The sequence below is a fragment of the Callithrix jacchus genome, chromosome 6 (assembly GCF_049354715.1).
Source record: "Callithrix jacchus isolate 240 chromosome 6, calJac240_pri, whole genome shotgun sequence".
Lineage (NCBI taxonomy): Eukaryota > Metazoa > Chordata > Mammalia > Primates > Cebidae > Callithrix > Callithrix jacchus.
This window is the reverse complement of record NC_133507.1, coordinates 112511623-112529557: the sequence shown is the minus strand read 5'-3', so window position 1 is coordinate 112529557 and position 17935 is coordinate 112511623.

The following is a 17935-nucleotide window of genomic DNA, read 5'->3' as shown; positions in this document are numbered from 1 at the left end:
TGCATGCTGTGCAAAATACACAAACAGCTCCTCACAGCAAGTAATTATCTAGCCCAAAATGTCAATAGTGCCACCGTTAAGAAACTTTGCTTTAAGGAAATTATATACCTTCACTAATATAATCTGGTACTAGACAAGGATGCCCTCTCTCACCACTCCTATTCAATATAGTACTGGAAGTTCTAGCCAGAGCAATCAGGCAAGAAAAAGAAATAAAGGGTATTCAAATAGGAAAGGTGGAAGCCAAATTGTCTCTATTTGCAGACGACATGATAGTATACCTAGAAGACCCCATCGCCTCAGCCCAAAAACTCCTGAAACTGATAAACAACTTCAGCAAAGTCCCAGGATATAAAATCAATGTGCAAAAATCACAAGCATTCGTCTACACCAATAACAGACTTAAAGAAAGCCAAATCAAGAGTGAACTGCCATTCGCAATTGCTACAAAAAGAATAAAATACCTTGGAATACAACTCACAAGGAACGTATGGGACCTCTTCAAGGAGAACTACAAACCACTGCTCAACGAAATCAGAGAGGACACAAACAGATGGAGAAACATTCCATGTTCATGGTTAGGAAGAATTAATATCGTGAAAATGGCTATACTGCCCAAAGTAATTTACAGAATCAACGCTATCCCCATCAAGCTACCACTGACTTTCTTCACAGAACTGGAAAAAACCACCATGAACTTCATATGGAACCAAAAGAGAGCCCGCATAGCCAAGTCAATTCTAAGCAAAAAGAACACAGCGGGGGGCATCACACTACCAGATTTCAAACTATACTACAAGGCTACAGTAATCAAAACAGCATGGTACTGGTACCAAAACAGAGATATAGACCAATGGAACAAAACAGAGGCACCGGAGGCAACACAACATACATACAACTATACAATCTTTGATAAACCTGACAAAAACAAGCAATGGGGAAAGGATTCCATGTTTAACAAATGGTGTTGGGAAAACTGGCTAGCCATGTGCAGAAAGCAGAAACTGGACCCCTTCCTGACACCTTACACTAAAATTAACTCCAGATGGATTAAAGACTTAAACATAAGACCTGGCACCATAAAAACCCTAGAAGGAAATCTAGGCAAAACTATCCAGGACATAGGAGTAGGCAAGGACTTCATGAACAAAACACCAAGAGCATTGGCAACAAAAGCCAAAATAGACAAATGGGACCTAATGAAACTCCACAGCTTCTGCACGGCAAAAGAAACAGTCACTAGAGTGGATCGGCAACCAACAGAATGGGAAAGAATTTTCGCAGTCTACCCATCTGACAAAGGGCTGATATCCAGAATTTACAAACAACTCAAGCAGATTTACAGGAAAAAAACAAACAAGCCCATTCAAAAGTGGGCAAAGGATATGAACAGATACTTTACGAAAGAAGACATATATGAGGCCAACAATCATATGAAAAAGTGCTCATCGTCACTGGTCATCAGAGAGATGCAAATCAAAACCACATTGAGATACCATCTCACGCCAGTTAGAATGGCGATCATTAAAAAATCTGGAGACAACAGATGCTGGAGAGGATGTGGAGAAAAAGGAACACTTTTACACTGTTGGTGGGAGTGTAAATTAGTTCAACCATTGTGGAAGACAGTGTGGCGATTCCTCAAGGCCTTAGAAATAGAAATTCCATTTGACCCAGCAATCCCATTACTGGGTATATATCCAAAAGACTATAAATCGTTCTACTATAAGGACACATGTACACGAATGTTCATTGCAGCACTGTTTACAATAGCAAAGACCTGGAATCAACCCAAATGCCCATTGATAATAGACTGGATTGGAAAAATGTGGCACATATACACCATGGAATATTATGCAGCAATCAGAAATGATGAGTTCGTGTCGTTTGTAGGGACATGGATGAATCTGGAAAACATCATCCTCAGCAAACTGACACAAGAACAGAAAATGAAACACCGCATATTCTCACTCATAGGTGGGTGATGAAAAATGAGAACACATGGACACAGAAAGGGGAGTACTAAACACTGGGGTCTATTGGGGGGAAAAGGGGATGGCCAGTGGGAGGGGGAGGTGGGGAGGGATAGCCTGGGGAGAAATGCCAAATGTGGGTGAAGGGGAGAAGAAAAGCAAAGCACACTGCCATGTGTGTACCTACGCAACTGTCTTGCATGCTCTGCTCATGTACCCCAAAACCTATAATTCAATAAAAAATTTAAAAAAATTAAAATAAATAAATAAATAAATAAATAAAATAAAATAAATATCCATGGGAAATAACACCAAATTTGTATAGATTTAGATTATTTACTACAGCAAAATTTTGTAGCAACAAAAGATTCCCATTTTGTAGGTAAAAATGCACTTGCATTTCAAGACTTAGAAATCACAAACAGAATGCATACAGAAAATCACATCACCCCATGCACCGGACAAGAGTAGTGGAGGATTGGAGAAGCATAGAAGTTCAGCTCATTCATTTTAACAGCAACCAAGTGTCTTTTAGACAATTGGACAATAAATCCACAGAAAATGCGATTTCAAGGCTTTAGAACACCTCTGTGAAAAAGATAAATAGACTTTTCTCAAACATATGACTGAACTCATAAAGCAGTATAAATATGTTACATTTACAGGTTTCCTGGGGTAATCTATATCACTTCTTTCAAAACCTAATGAGATTTCCAGTTTTTGTATTAGCATAGGAGGGCTATACAAATCTCACCATAACTAATAAGAGATGAATCCAACCGTATTAGTCAAGCTTTTGCATAACAGATAACCCCCAAATCTTAGTGACTCTCAATAGCATTCATTCCTCACTCATGGGTCTGTGCACTTGCTGGGTTCACTCAGCTTCAAGTTCAGGTCTGCTCTGCATGTCTCTCACTGTAGGATCAATGGTTACCAGAACAGATGGCTGCTACCTCATGGCAGCTAACAGAAGCTCAGGAACCTAGGCCAAACTCTGCAAGCACATTTAAAGCCTCACTCACATCACATCTGTTAATGTTCCATTGGTGGTCAAAGCATATCATGACCTAGCCTAAAGACATCGGAGCAGGGATGCATACTTTGTCTCTTCTACTGGATGACACTGCAATGTCATATCCACATGGCTAGATGTATAATCTTGTTACACAGAAGCAGAGAGGACTTGAGAACAATAACATAATCTATCATACACTGCTAAAGGCAGTTCACAACAGCAGACATTTTTAGTGGGACCTTTCTGATGCTACTTACACTTAAGATAGGGGCTGGCAAACTTCTTTAGTAAGAAACTGGCTAGTAATTATTTTAGGCTTTATGGGACCTACAGTCTTTGTTAAAACTCTGATGTTTCAAAAGAAGTAAATGTTATGCAGACATCTTAAAAAAATAAAAACTCTGATGCTGGAGCATGAAAGCAGCCATAGACAATATAGAAACAAACGAATGCACCTGCACTCCAATAAAACTTTGTGTATGGACACTGAAACTTGAATTTCATATAATTTTTATGTGTTACAAGATGTTACTTTTTTTCATCCATCACAACATATAATTATATTTTGGGGGGGGTGGAGATGTTTTCTACTCTTAGCAAATTTCATCCTAAGTAAAATGCTAAAATTTTTAATGTTGCGAAGTAATCAGCATAATATCAAAATGTTAAAACATAAAGTTGCTCTATAGTCCCACCACCCAGACATATTCTCTGTTAAAAGCAGTATATATAATTTTAGTTTTCTCTATACAGACACATACATATTTTATTGTTGCTTATGAAAATATTTCATTATACCTAGTGTTTCACAATTTGCTTTTTTTTTTTGGACAGGATCTTGCTCTGTCACCCAGACTAGAGTGCACTGGCACAAACACAGCTTAGCGTAGCCTCAACCTCTCAGGCTCAAGCAATCTTCCAGCCTCAGCCCTCCAAGTAGGAAGGACTACAGGCAAGGCAAGTGCCATTACACCTGGTTAATTTGTATACTTTTTGTAGAGACAGGGTGTCATCATGTTGCCCAGGCTGGTCTTGAACACCTGAGCTCAGCAATTCACCTGCCTCATCCTCCCAAAGTGCCATGATTACAAGCGTGAGCCACCACTGCTGGACTTCCTTTTTTTTTTTTTTTTTTTCATTTAGCAATATGTCCTGAACATCTTGCCGTGTCAGTATAAATAGATTTATCTAATTTTAATTGTTGCATATTATTTTGTAGCACATGAATACTATCATTTATTAAGTCCCTTATTGAGGTATATCTAGGTTATTTCTAATTTTCCCCTATAATATTTAAACTTGTGATAAACAACCTTGTGACTAAATCTTAAAATTAATCATTAATTTCTAAGGAAAAGAATTTAAAGTTGGAATTTTTGGGTTAAAGCATATGACACATTGTTTTCAAAAGATTTTTCTTAATGTTATTTGGTATTAAAATCAAGGTAGTCAATGTTAGACAGTCAGTTGGGGTAAGGGGATTTGCAATACTGACCACATAGAACCTAAGTAATATAGTAATGTTTGTGGTTTATGTGTGTATATAAACAGGAAGAGGAGGGGACAAGAGGGGAACAGAGAGAAGAAAGAGGAAAAGAGAAGGGAGGAAAAAAGAGAGGAAAAGAGATATTGCTGTATTCTGCCATATTTAACTTAAGAATCATCCAAATTCAATGTAGAACACTAGTCAGATGTTATAAAGACTTACTTGTGGAAGTAGAACACTTTCTGAACAGCAAGTTTTACTCTTATTGATTTGTAAATGAAATAAAAAACCAAACCCCCTCAATTCAGAAAGCTATCTCAATGTTGTATAAACTTAGGTAGTGATTTTTATAAGATTCACAAATACACTGCTAGTGTTGTAGGGCTTTATAATTTTTAGCTGAACTTTATGAATGTTACTTCTTTCCTTTTCTCAATAAATCATTAAGAGCAGTGGTTCTCAACAAGGGTGGGTGGGTGTTACAGTATGTTATATTTACTGTGTAATGAATAACCCCAAAAAACTCAGTGGCTGAAACAGCAATTTATTATTACTGCTCATTGTTGTGTGGGTCAGCTGGGAGCATTTCTCCAATGGGCTCTCCTATGAAGCTGCAGTCAGATGTTGTCTGGGGTCAAAGCCAGCAATGACTCCACTGGAATGAATGACCAGGATGGCTCCCGCCCACAGCTGGCAATGGATGTTAGTTGTTGGCTATGAGCTCTGAGTGAGCCAACAAGAGGGGCCACATGTGGTCTCTGTTTGCAGCTTGTGACGCTAACAGGATGGCAGTGGTGTTGTAGGAGGGTGTGTCCCAAGAGTAAGCAATCCAAAACTCCCAGTAGAAGGCACGAGGCTTCTTAAGATCTAACCTTGGAGGTCCTAGAAAATTTCTTCTACTGCATTCTTTCAGTTCAGCAAATCACTCTGGAGTGCCCAGAAGCAAGAGGAAAAAAATTAGACTGTACCTCCTAGTGGGAGAGCAGCAAGTCCCATGGCAGAAGAGCATGTGGGATGGGAGCTGTTATTGTGGCTGTCTTCAGAAGATACAATCTGCTACAGTGGGGGAGTTGGCATGGGCCCTCTGAAATTATGGACTCCTTTTTCTCATGTTAACATCTTTTTCAGAAGGAAATCCTGACATTAATAAGATTCTTCTCAAAGGGATCTAGGGAAGAGGAGAGGGAGGAGGAGGGAATGAGAGAAGAAACAATCACTGATCTAGGTAGATTATATGCTATTACATAATTAAATTTATTTTATACACTAATATTCCTCTGAAGGTTTGAGGATATTTAATCTCTACCACTTACTTGGAATTGCTCCACATCTAGCTATGATTCACTAAGAAACTCAACCAATTAAAAATTTTAAAGAAATCAGAATAATGCTGACAGTGTGATTATTACAGTGAAGAACCTGAATGGACACACACACACAAACACATATAAATGTTCCGGATTTTAAATGGGCCGGGGAGTGCTGATTAAGTGGGATTTGTATTATATTTTGGACCACTATTCCCATTAGAGCCAAATGGGATTTGTATTATATTTTGGATCACTATTCCCATTACAGCTACCTACATTTGATAGAAAGTTCTAATCAAGTATTTGTATTCTGCACACAGTTGCGGGGAAATTTTTTAGATCCCCTGAAGTACAATCCTGCATGATGCAGCAATGGATTTCCATCATAGAGGATGAAATTTGATTACTTTTATCTCAGCATATGCAACTATAACTGTTATTATTAGTTATAAACATTATCTGGTGTTTGTTGGACTGTGTGATGCCCAGAATATGTGACTACCTCAGACAAGCTCTAATTTGAGTTAGAACTGTTACCAGAAAGGGGTCCCCCATTCAGAACCCAAGAGACGGTTCTTGGATCTTAACGCAAGAAAGAACTCAGGGTGAGTCCATAAAGTGAAAGCATGTTTGTTAAGAAAGTAAAGGAATAAAAGAATGGCTACTCTATAGAGCAGCCCTGAGGGCAGCTGGTTGCCATTTTTACAGTTATTTCTGGATTATATGCTAAACAAGGGGTGGATTATTCATGCCTCCTTTTTAAGACCGTATAGGATAACTTCCTGACGTTGCCATGGCATTTGTTTCTTTGCATTGATTTAATACATGATCTTTTAGCTCACAAAAGTTTCTCATTATCCATCTTCTGAAGTCTAATTCCGTCATTTCGTCACAGTCATTCTCCGTCCAGCTTTGCTCCCTTGCTGGTGAGGAGTTTTGGTCCTTTCTAGGAGGCGAGGTGTTCTGGTTTCGGGTGTTTTCCTCCTTTTTGCGCTGGTTTCTTCCCATCTTTGTGGATTTGTCCGCTGGTCGTCTGCGTAGTTGCTGACTTTTCGTTTGGGTCTCGTTTGCGGATTCAACGCGGGCTCCAATCCTGGGTTGTTCTCACAGCGCCATCTTGAGTCCCCTCCTGCCATGGCATTTGTAAACTGTCATGGCGCCTGTAGGAATGTAACAGTGAGGACAACCAGAGGTCACTCTCATGGCCATCTTGGTTTTGGTGGATTTTAACCAGCTTCTTTACTGTAAACTGTTTTACCAGCAAGGTCTTTATGACCTGTGTCTTGTTCTGACCTCCTATCTCATCCTGTGACTTAGAATGCCTTCACTGTCCAGGAATGAAGCCCAGTAGGTCTCAGCCATATTTTACCCAGCCCCTGTTCAAGATGGAGTTGCTCTGGTTCAAACACCTCTGACAGAACTATTTCTGTTTATACCCCTATACTTGCTACTACTTTCATTAACTTCAATGGAGGTGAGAAGGAATGGTTAAGAGAATTTGGGAAGGAGTGCAGGAATCACAAGCCAGCTGCATTCTTTACAAGAGGTCAGTAGAAACACTAGGCACTCAACATACCAACCACTCTCTTTTGCTAGAATACATATGCACATATGCACATTCAAGATACGGAAATAACTAAGAAAGTGGAAGTTTTTCCTTTGCTGTAGTTGAGGTTGCTCTTAAGTGTCTTTTGTAGTGAGACAAAAGAGGTCATCGTGCCTCATGATAACCATGAGGCGTGGTCATGTTCCCAAGCACCCTTTTTTCAAGCAGTAGCTTTTTAAGCAGACTGGGTAGTTGTCCCAGAAAATTCTGGATTCTGCAGATTTTTTTCAATCTCTTTCCGTGCCCTATAACCTATAAGTTACATATGAAGGCTTGGTCAGATTCAGGGCTAAAATTTGTGGTATGGATGCTTCACAGGTGGTACTGTGTGCTTCCTATTACATCCCGTCGAAAGTAAATAATACACATTTGCTCTGCTTTCAATCGTGCTAAGGCTCATCAATAGACTCAGGTGGTAGCTGTTGATCCCTGGATGTAAAGTTGTTGTGTGACCCTTCGGTGCCCTCAGAATGTCCAATTCCTCATTAATATTTTACTTTTTAGTCTTAGCATCCATTAATGTTCATTTCCTAAATCAGTTATTTCGTTACATGTTGTAAAATGTTGATTTTTCTATCATTCTTTCTACATTTGTTAGCATACTTCTATCAGAACAGCTCTCCCTCATCAACTATTATTTTACTTACAAATAGAGTTTTCACAGAAAATGCAGATCAAGACTTAATTCTTTTCTCTTAATTATTGATTTTCAGAGTACGAAGTTGATGGACGGTTTCCAGCTGTGACAAATGAGTTGCATTTGTTACTTTGGCTTTCTCTTTGGTGTATTATAAATTCATGAATTTTTATTTAATTAGTGAGTTTCAGCAAATTGCCATCATTATTCTTTTTGATGGTGAAATTGTCCACCACTGGCCAGTGGTCAGCATCCTTACTTTCCAGCATAATAAGGTGATTCATTCTCGGACTGTCATTTCCCACTCCACCCCTGAAGCCAGTTATTCTTCCAAGAACTACTTGTTTTTAGTAGAGAATAGCATCCAGAGCCCATCGTGTAGGTGCTAACACTGTCGTGTTACTGGGTTCTCATTGTTTCTGGCTATTTTTTTTTTAACATTTTTAAAGACATTATGAACTTATATTTATAGCCCAAATTCAAATATTCAAATGTTTGAGTATTTTACATGTCAAATTCAAGTTTCAATTTCAAATGTGCAAATAGTTCACATTCCAATTTAATAAATAACCCATTTTTCTTTTAAATTTTATACTCATCTTATTTCTCTTACATTGAAAATTGTAATTTCTAAAAATATCAACATTAATTTTTTACTTATAAGTATGGCATACAACAGTCTCAAATATAAATATAATACATTCTATTAAAATACATACAGATATTGGCCGAGTGCGGTGGCTCACACCTGTAATCCCAGCACTTTGGGAGGCAGAGGCGGGTGGATCGCTTGAGGTCAGGAGTTCGAGACTAGCCTGACCAACACAGTGAAACCCCTTCTCGTAAAAAAAAAAAGTTAAAAAAATATATATAGATATTAATATTACTACTAACAAAAATTTGTGTTTTTGTTAGATTTTATTCCATTGATGATATGCAATATAATCTATATTTTAAAATACCCAGTGGAGTAACTGCAGGTAAAAGCTTTTCCCTTGAGGAAGAGAAAAGGTCTGGCTAGGTCAATGGTCAATATGGCTTCAGTTCCCTCATCTCCCCTTTCCCCAGAAACCCTGAGAAGAGTGGAAGGGCTAGGGTAAGCAGTGTGTGGGGATGCATTAGCTTGTTGACAGGTAGCCCAAGAAGCTCTGAGCCCCACCCTCCGGGATGGTCGGGGGATTGTGGCAGCCCAGGAGATATGCCTGAAGACAGGTTGAACAAAGACAGATAAAATAGGAGATGTGTGTTTATCTGTACACAGCGTCTGTGCAGCGACTGCAGCCGTGAGATAGCCAGACATTTCACCACAGTGATGAAAATGCTTCATTGCAGTTTGGCACTTAAAGAAATAATAAATTGCATAAATAAAAAGTATATGCTTCCATCACTACCCCTAGATCATCCAAAATATTTCACTGGACATCATGTGGCACCAGCCTGACATTTTTGGGTGCATCACAGGGCTCATTGCTATTATTTATCTTCTTCTTCTCAAGTTGACATTTATGGCCTTATCGCCATACATGAGAGAAAAGATCCGATTTATTTGGGCTGTGTTTTTTCAGCCTGTGATTCAGGAGCACTTATATGCTGCTCTTTTAATTTTGAACTGTACTCCCATTTCTGCTGGGAGGCAGCAATGCGGAAAATAATAGGTGAGGCTTGCAGCCCTCAAGGAAATAGCAGGTGGCAAGAGAGTGATCAGGAGAGCAAGAAAGGCTTTGGTTTTCTTTAGGTAAACTGAAACGTTTCTCCCGCTTTGAGAAACCATGAGCTGATAGAGGCTTGTTTTGTTCTCTTCTCACCTTTTCCCCTTCTGTTTTTCCCACACCTTTTTCATGCTGAGAGAGATGAAGTAACTTGCTCAAGTCTGATTCTCTATCTCTAATTAACTAAGCCTGGCCCCTAGGAGCCCGCTGGTTCACTTCAGTCTGCTGCCTGTTGTAAGGCATCAACATTAATTACTGCGAGCAATTTGGACATTTTGTTTCCCATTTTTCTAGTCCTTTCCTTAACCGTTTATATTCACAAAAATTTGCTCAGAAGCATCCTAAAGAGGGAGGCTGCTGGAAAAAGCAGGGCCTCTGTCTTGTATTAAGTTCTGATATAATAAGATCAGATCTAATAGCAGGCCTTTAGTGGTACTAACGAAGGAAGTCCATGGTTTGCACCTCAGGGAAAAATGGCTTAAACATTAAGTCTTAAAGTATGATGAGTGGAGAAAACAGCTAAAGGATAACTTTTTTTTTTTTAATTTCTTGCCATCCAGTAACATAGAATACCTCTTAGATACTGTCTACACTGTCACTCAACTGGGGAAACCTCAGCAGGACATAGTAAATTTGTATGTACCTTGTACATTGGAATACTACTCAGCAGTAAAAGTGAATGAACCACTTATCCACACACGGGGTTGAATCTCAAAATCATTACGCTGAGCCAAAGAAGCCAGACACAGAAGAGTGCATACAGAGAGAAATCAGATCAGTGGTTATTTGAGGAAGGGAGAGAGAGTCTGTTGGGAAAGGAGTCTGAGGGAACTTTCTAGGAGATGAAAATGTGTCTCGATTGACAATGGTGTATATTACGGGAGTGCATGCCTTTGTCAAAAAATGGATCTAATCTTACATCTGTGATCTGTGTACATCATTGTATGCAAATAATACCTTAATACATTTTTTATGTTGAATTATATGGGGTAATAATTTTTTTTACCAATTTATATCTTTTAAAAGTATATAACAGGCCAAAAAAAGAAAACTTACACGTTAGAAAAAGATCTAATAAAGTGCTGCACACATGGTAAGCACTCAGTAAAAATGTTATTTACAATGAATGGCTATGCAAGAGTAGTTCATTGCAAAGAGTTCTTTGCTTACAAGATGCCTCCTTTCAGCCCACAATATAGTCGAATTCAGCACTGTGTACAAGATTAGTTTCCCAGCCCTATATAAATATTTTCAGTAATCTTCTCTTCCATCAATCCAGTTACACAGCCTTTTCATGGGAGTACAGTAAATAAAATCAATACATTTTATTACTTCGGCACCAGCAACTGTTACTACACCCAGATCCAAAGGCATAGGCTGTCTGCAATGTTGATCCAAACTTTAGGGAGTTCTTTCTGAGGGAAGTGACTGCTGTAATTTTGTATGAATAAGAAAAGCTATCCTTAAATCTTAAGGATTTCTTAAGTTGAAAAAATACATATAAGGGCTATCAATCTCTCTGTATGATCTCTACTGGATAAATATGGTAGGGGGAGGGGGCACCAGCTAGTCTTCCAAAGAAATAAATTTTCTAAAAATATATAATGGATGAATTTCATATTTCTATAATAAAAAGTGCCCACTACCAAGTCTCAGGCAAATTGGACAAATCACTTAGTAGTACTTACTTTTCTTAATTGTGCTGTTTCTAGCAGTGACTGAGGTCATAATGTATCTGTGACTATCTTCCTTTATTTTTAATATTTTTGCCACTTTAAGGAGTATGACAAAGAAAATTCCTAACCAAAAATGCAAATAAAACTGCTTTGGGTTAAAAGAAAATAATTTACTGTTAGATTATATCTCCATAACACTAAAGATGAGCATGAAAACATTCTTTATCAACAGGAACTCCCCAAATATTTTCAATTGTTTTGTCTCTATAGAATTCACATATAGAGAAGAAATAAGCAATAAAAGATTATAGGACAACTATCACAGGAAAAGCATGATTTTCAATTTCTAAAAGATAAAAATTTTAAAGGAAAAAAGTAGAAATAATGAAAAAGTAAGGGTAACTAAAAAACTGAAGAAAGTTTTAAATCCCTTGACCACATAGAAACATTTTTTGGCTGGGTGTGGTGGCTCACACCTGTGATCCCAGCACTCTGGGAGACTGAGGCAGGCAGATCACCTAAGGTACGGAGTCCAAGACCACCCTGGCCAACATGGCAAAACTCCATCTTAACTAAAAATACAAAGATTAGCCAGGTGTGGTGGTGTGAGCCTGCAATCCCAACCACTCGGGAGTCTGAGGCAGGAGAACCACTTGAACCTGGGAGGCAGAGATTGCAGTGAGCAGAGATTGTGCCACACCACTCCATGCTGGGCAGCAGAATGAGACTGTCTCAAAAAAAAAAAAGAAAAGAAAAGAAAAAGGAAAAAAGAAATATTTCCATTTTGTAAGAAAAGAATTAGAACTTTCACAATACAAACTTCATTCCAGGAATCTCAAAATGGGATCTCCTGCACCAGCAGCACCCAGAGACTTGTTAGAATTGCACATCCTGGGCCTCACCCAGGCCGACTGAGTCAGAAATTCTAGGGGTGGGACCCAGCATCTGTGTTGAAATAAGCCTTCCAGGTGAGTCTGCTGCAGGGTAAAGTCCAAGAACAACTGACTCATTCCAAACACATTTGTTGGGTGCTCACTGTGTGCCAGGCTCTGAGAAAAGAATTTGAGGTTAAAAAAAAAAAGGAAGATTTATCATGGTCTGTAGTTTAATCGGTCACCAAAAAAGGAATATTTGCTCATAGTGTTTTGAACACAGGAGAGTTGCCTGGGCACTGCTGAATCAGATAGGACCACCGTGGAGGCTGCTATGGAGGTTGGGGCAGTGGTGCTTACCCACAATGCCCCAAAAATCCTCCCCCATGGGAGGATTTTTTTCACAAACACAAGCCTTGTCCCTCCCCAGGCCTTTGGAATCACAGTCTTTGGGAGTGGGGCTCAGGAAAGTGGTATTTTTGTAATTCCCCCCATTAACTCTGATGCACCCTGAATTAATCATGCTGCTGCTGTACAGGCTGTACAGTTGTCTGAGTTCCGTGTTTTTTTCATCCCTGCCTTCCCATCAGCTTCTGCAGGTGTGGGCTAGGGCCCACCTGAACTGAGGCACCTATGGCAGCACTGCTAGGGACAGCGGAATGGGAGTTTGCACACACATTAGGGCACATCCACCCGTTCAAACCATGGATCTACTGAATCAGAATCTTGGACGGCAGGGCTCCGGAGCATGTATCTTTTAAACAAACCCCATAGAGACTTTTAAGCACCCAACAATTTGAAGTGTACCACTTTGTCAAGCCCTCTAAGGAGCTACTTTAACTGACCATTACAGTCTTGTCCCCAAGAATCTCTCAGAGAATATTCCCTATATTCTTTTGTCTCTTTATATACGTGATAGGAAGTAATAGCCCCCACAAAGATGTCCATATCCTAACTCCCTGAATCTGTAAATATGCTATCTTACATGACAAAAAGGACTTGACAGACAAGATTGAGAATTTGTGGTGGGGCCAAGCATGGTGGCTCACGCCTGTAATCCCAGCACTTTGGGAAGTCAAGGCACATGGATCACCTAAGGTCAGGAGTTCCAGACCAACCTGGCCAATATGGTGAAACCCCATCTCTACTAAAAATACAAAAATTAGCTGAGCATAGTAGCACACACCTGTAATCCAAGCTACTTTGGAAGCTGAGGCAGGAGAATCACTTGAACCTGGGAGGCAGAGGTTGCAGTGAGCCAAGATTGCACTATTGCACTCCAGCCTGGGCAACAGAGCTAGACTCCATCTCAAAAAAATAAAAAAAAAAAAATTGTGGTGGATGATTGATTCTCCTAGATCATCTGGGTGTGCCCAATGTAGTGAGAAAGATCCTTATAAGAGGAGGCTCACGGGACCGGGCGAGGTGGCTCATACCTATAATCCAGCACTTTGGGAGGCCGAGGTGGGTGGATCACGAGGTCAGGAGTTTGAGACTAGCCTGGCCAACATGGTGAAACCCCATCTCTACTAAAAAAGTACAACAACAAAAAATCAGCTGGGTGTGGTGGCAGGCACCTATAATCCCAGCTACTCGGGAGGCTGAGGCAGGAGAATTGCTTGAACTCAGGAGGTGGAGGTTGCAGTGAGCCAAGATTGCACCACTGCACTCCAGCCTGGGTGACACAGCAAGACTCTGTCTCAGGGTGGGGGAGACGAGGAGGCTCACAGAGAGACCCAGAGCCAGTAAACGAGACATGAGGTCTTACTGGGGCCTTTCATACAGAATAGCGTCCAGTGGCAGTGGACTGGACAGACCCGCAACTGCTTGCAAAAGGCATGCAGTTTATATAGCATTTTTCTCCACTTAGCAACCTTCACTTACCCAAAACAATCCCCTGTATGACTGGTATTCCATGGGCCTGGGGTGGGTGCAGAGCTGGGAGGGGAGTGCTCAGATGTTTCTTATCAAGAAAGATCGACTCTCCCAATTGGCCAATCCCTGATCCCTTAGCTTGGAATTCCAAACACACATTCAGGTGCATTGCCAAACAGGATCATTCTCAGGATATGCTTAAGCTATTGCTCTCAAGTGCATTTACCATACACCAGCAATAGGGAAATAATGCACTATGTAGAAGATAAAGAAAGAAAAATAATTTAGAGACAAACAGTGCTATTACTGAAGAAACTGACCTCATTTGGAGATTCTAACACATAAGAGATGGCATCTTTAGTGTTTCCTTGGGATTTGTATTTATTAAACAACTTCTTTGACTAGAAGTCTTAATTAGAGCTGTAGTTAGAGTAATCATAAAAAATTACAGAACCTTAAAAAAAGAACCTAAGTTGCTTCACAATAGTAAGATTTTCCTTTCCGATTCATTTCACCTTCACAACACTGTCAGATGATACAGAATACCATCTACTGTGTATAGCTAATGACACCATTTTCACTAGTGTCTACTTCACAATAGCTGACAAGCCTAAAAATATTTATTTGGAAGAATTAGGAAACTCGTTCATAATGGACATATTTGACATGATGTCATCAGTCATACAGTGAAACCTGTGAAGGAACATAACAGGGAAAAAGCCTTCAAATCCCCTTAAATTATCAGCCTAGTTTGAAAGATTTAGAAACAGATGAATCATTGCCACCTTCTCCCACTCACCCTTGCTTCACACTTACCAATAAAGGGCTCATTCCTCTAAGCTGTTCTCATTCCAAGTGTGCATCAGAATCGCCTGGAGGGCCTGTTAACACAACCCAGGTGGCTGGGCCCCACCCCAGAGTTTCTGATGCAGTAGGTCGAGGGCAGAACCTAAGAAGGTGCATTTCTAACATGTTCTGTGGTGCCACCCTGCTACTTGTCTGGGGGTCATGCTCTGAAAATTGCAGACCAGAGCAGTGGCTCTCAACATTGGCTATCGGCAAGCATCACCTGAGCATGTGTAAGAGCCCTGATGCCCAAGCCACACCCAGGCCAATTAAGTCAGACTTCCTGGGAATGAGATTCAGGCATCAGTATTTTAAACCCTCAGCTGATGCCAATGTGCAGCCAAAGTTGCAAACAACTGTTCTCAAGGCTGAAATAACAGTGAAGGCCAGCCTTGGCAGCTTACACCTGTAATCCCAGCACTTTGGGAGGCCAAGGTGAGCAGATCACCTGAGGTCAGGAGTTCAAGACCAGCCTGGCAACATGATGAAACCCTGTCTCTACTAAAAATACAAAAATTATCTAGGCATAATGGTGCATGCCTGTAATTCCAGCGGCTCAGGAGGCTGAGGCAGGAGAACCTGGGGGGTGGAGGTTGCAGTGAGCTGAGATTGTGTTGCTGCACTCCAGCCTGGGGAACAGAGTGAGACTCCATCTCCAAAAATAAAATATAACAGTAAAGGCCCAGCGCAGTGGCTCACACCTGTAATCCCAGCACTTTGGAACGCCAAGGTGGGTGGATCTCCTGAGGTCAGGAGTTCAAGACCAGCCTGTCTTGAACATGGTCAACACGGCAAAACCCTGTCTCTACTAAAAATACAAAAATTAACTGGGCATGGTGGTGCACGCCTGTAGTCCTAGCTACTCAAGGGTCTGAGGCAGGAGAATTGCTTAAACCCAGGAGGCAGAGGTTGCAGTGAGCTGAGATTGCACCACTGCACTCCAGCCTAGGCATCAGAGCGAGACTCCATCTCTAAATAAACAAATAAATAAAATGAAGAAGGGAAGCAGATAAATGTTAGGGAGAAGAGGCAGCAACGCTGCCCGTGACATGCACAACCCCTTGGCCACCCCTTGAGCCTAGGATCCCCTGCCATGCAAATGCTTCGCCTGCCTCAGAGTCTGAGTTTAAAAACATCTGATCTCAAAGAATCAGAATATGATGCTACAACATATTGCCCAGTCAAAGGATAGACAGTTGGAGGAAAATGGTAGCCTGCTGAAAGCAATAATGCAATTCTAAACACTCTATATAAAAATTTGGAATTGTTTTGTATTAAATTTTAAGACAAGCCTTTAATCTTTCTTTTTACAGAAAGACTCAAAGGAACCAGAGTTTCTTATATTAAATAAAAATTCAGTGATTTATCTCCCAAGTAGCCTCAGTATTTTCTATTTTTCAGGCAGTTAATGTCCCATGCTTCATATCCAGGCGTTTCTCCCTTTCTTACAAACACACACCTATGTTTATTGTCATGAATATTTATTGGTTCCAAACAATGTCTAATTACCAATGTGTCGGTAACCTCTCAATTCAGGTTTCGTTAATTTAAATGCTTTGTTTTCTGTGTATATCTACATGACCTGGAATTTAGAATCCCTACCAATATGCTACTTTTGCTCCTTTTTGAAATAACTGCAAGGTGGTACTACTTTCTCGCACAGCTTTTCTCTGCTACCAATGCTGAAGAAGCTCGGAAAATAAATGCCTTTTGAGGGGCTCACTTTTTTATTGTCTGCCCCCCAATAATGGCTCCAATTTATTTTAAAATTTTTGATACATGAGCTAATATATTTACTCATTTTTATCCTAAATTTGATTGATTTATGTACAGAATGACACTTTGGATTTTAGCATCTATCAATAAGTATCATAAATCCCTTAAGCAAATGTGTTTATAACATACTGTGAGAAATAGGTGTTAGTCACATGTATTTCTCCGAGAGTATTTGATGTGTAAATTTCTTAAATATTTGCTTATATGAAAGAAATTTACAAATTATTTCTTCCTTTCCTTCATGGTAGGAATCAAGCTCTAAATGCCCTCTTCAGTTTTCTTTAGGTGATTGTGAAGGATCAGCTTGAAAGACTGACCTTTACTTCAAACCACACACCTATTTTAGACCATTTTGTTAAAAGATACTATGATCCTATGTCTTATATCACAGAGTAAATCTTCTCCAGAACACAGACCAGATTTTATTTATACTATTAACTTATTAATATAAATCAGCCCACAGGGCAAATTAAACAAAGATGAATTATAAGATTTAATTCATTAGTGCCAAACAAATTAAAATGTGAAAATGTATATCAAATGGGTTATTTAATATCAAATGTGTTACACACATGCACACAAATTTAACTATTTTCACACTATTTCCAAAGTATATATGTCTTTGTTCCTATTTGCCTGATAATATGTAACCACCAAAAAGAATTCACTTATTTCAGGAAGAGTAAAAGTTGATACATCTACTCTTATACCCTTCTTAGTAAATTTGGGCGGCTATAACAAAATACTATAAATGGGTGTCTTATAAACAGACATTTATTTCTCACAGTTCTGAAGGCTGGGAAGTCCAAGATCAAGGTGCTGGGAGATTCAGTGTTTGGTAAGGGTCTGCCTCCTGGTCATAGAAAGGACAGCTTCTCCATATCTCCTCACATGGAGAAAGGTCAAGGCAGCTCTCTAGAATGTCATTTATAAGGGCACTAGTCCCATTCATGAGGGCGCCACCCTTCCTCTTTACCACTCCTTCCCACCTCCCAAAGGCCCTAATATCATAACATTGGTGATTAGGTTTCAATGTATGAATTTTAGGGGGATGCAAACATTCATTGCATCCGCTGTTTTGGTAAACATATGTCGGTCCATATCATAAACACCATACTTGAACTGCATTTTTGTTGTTATTATCAGACAGT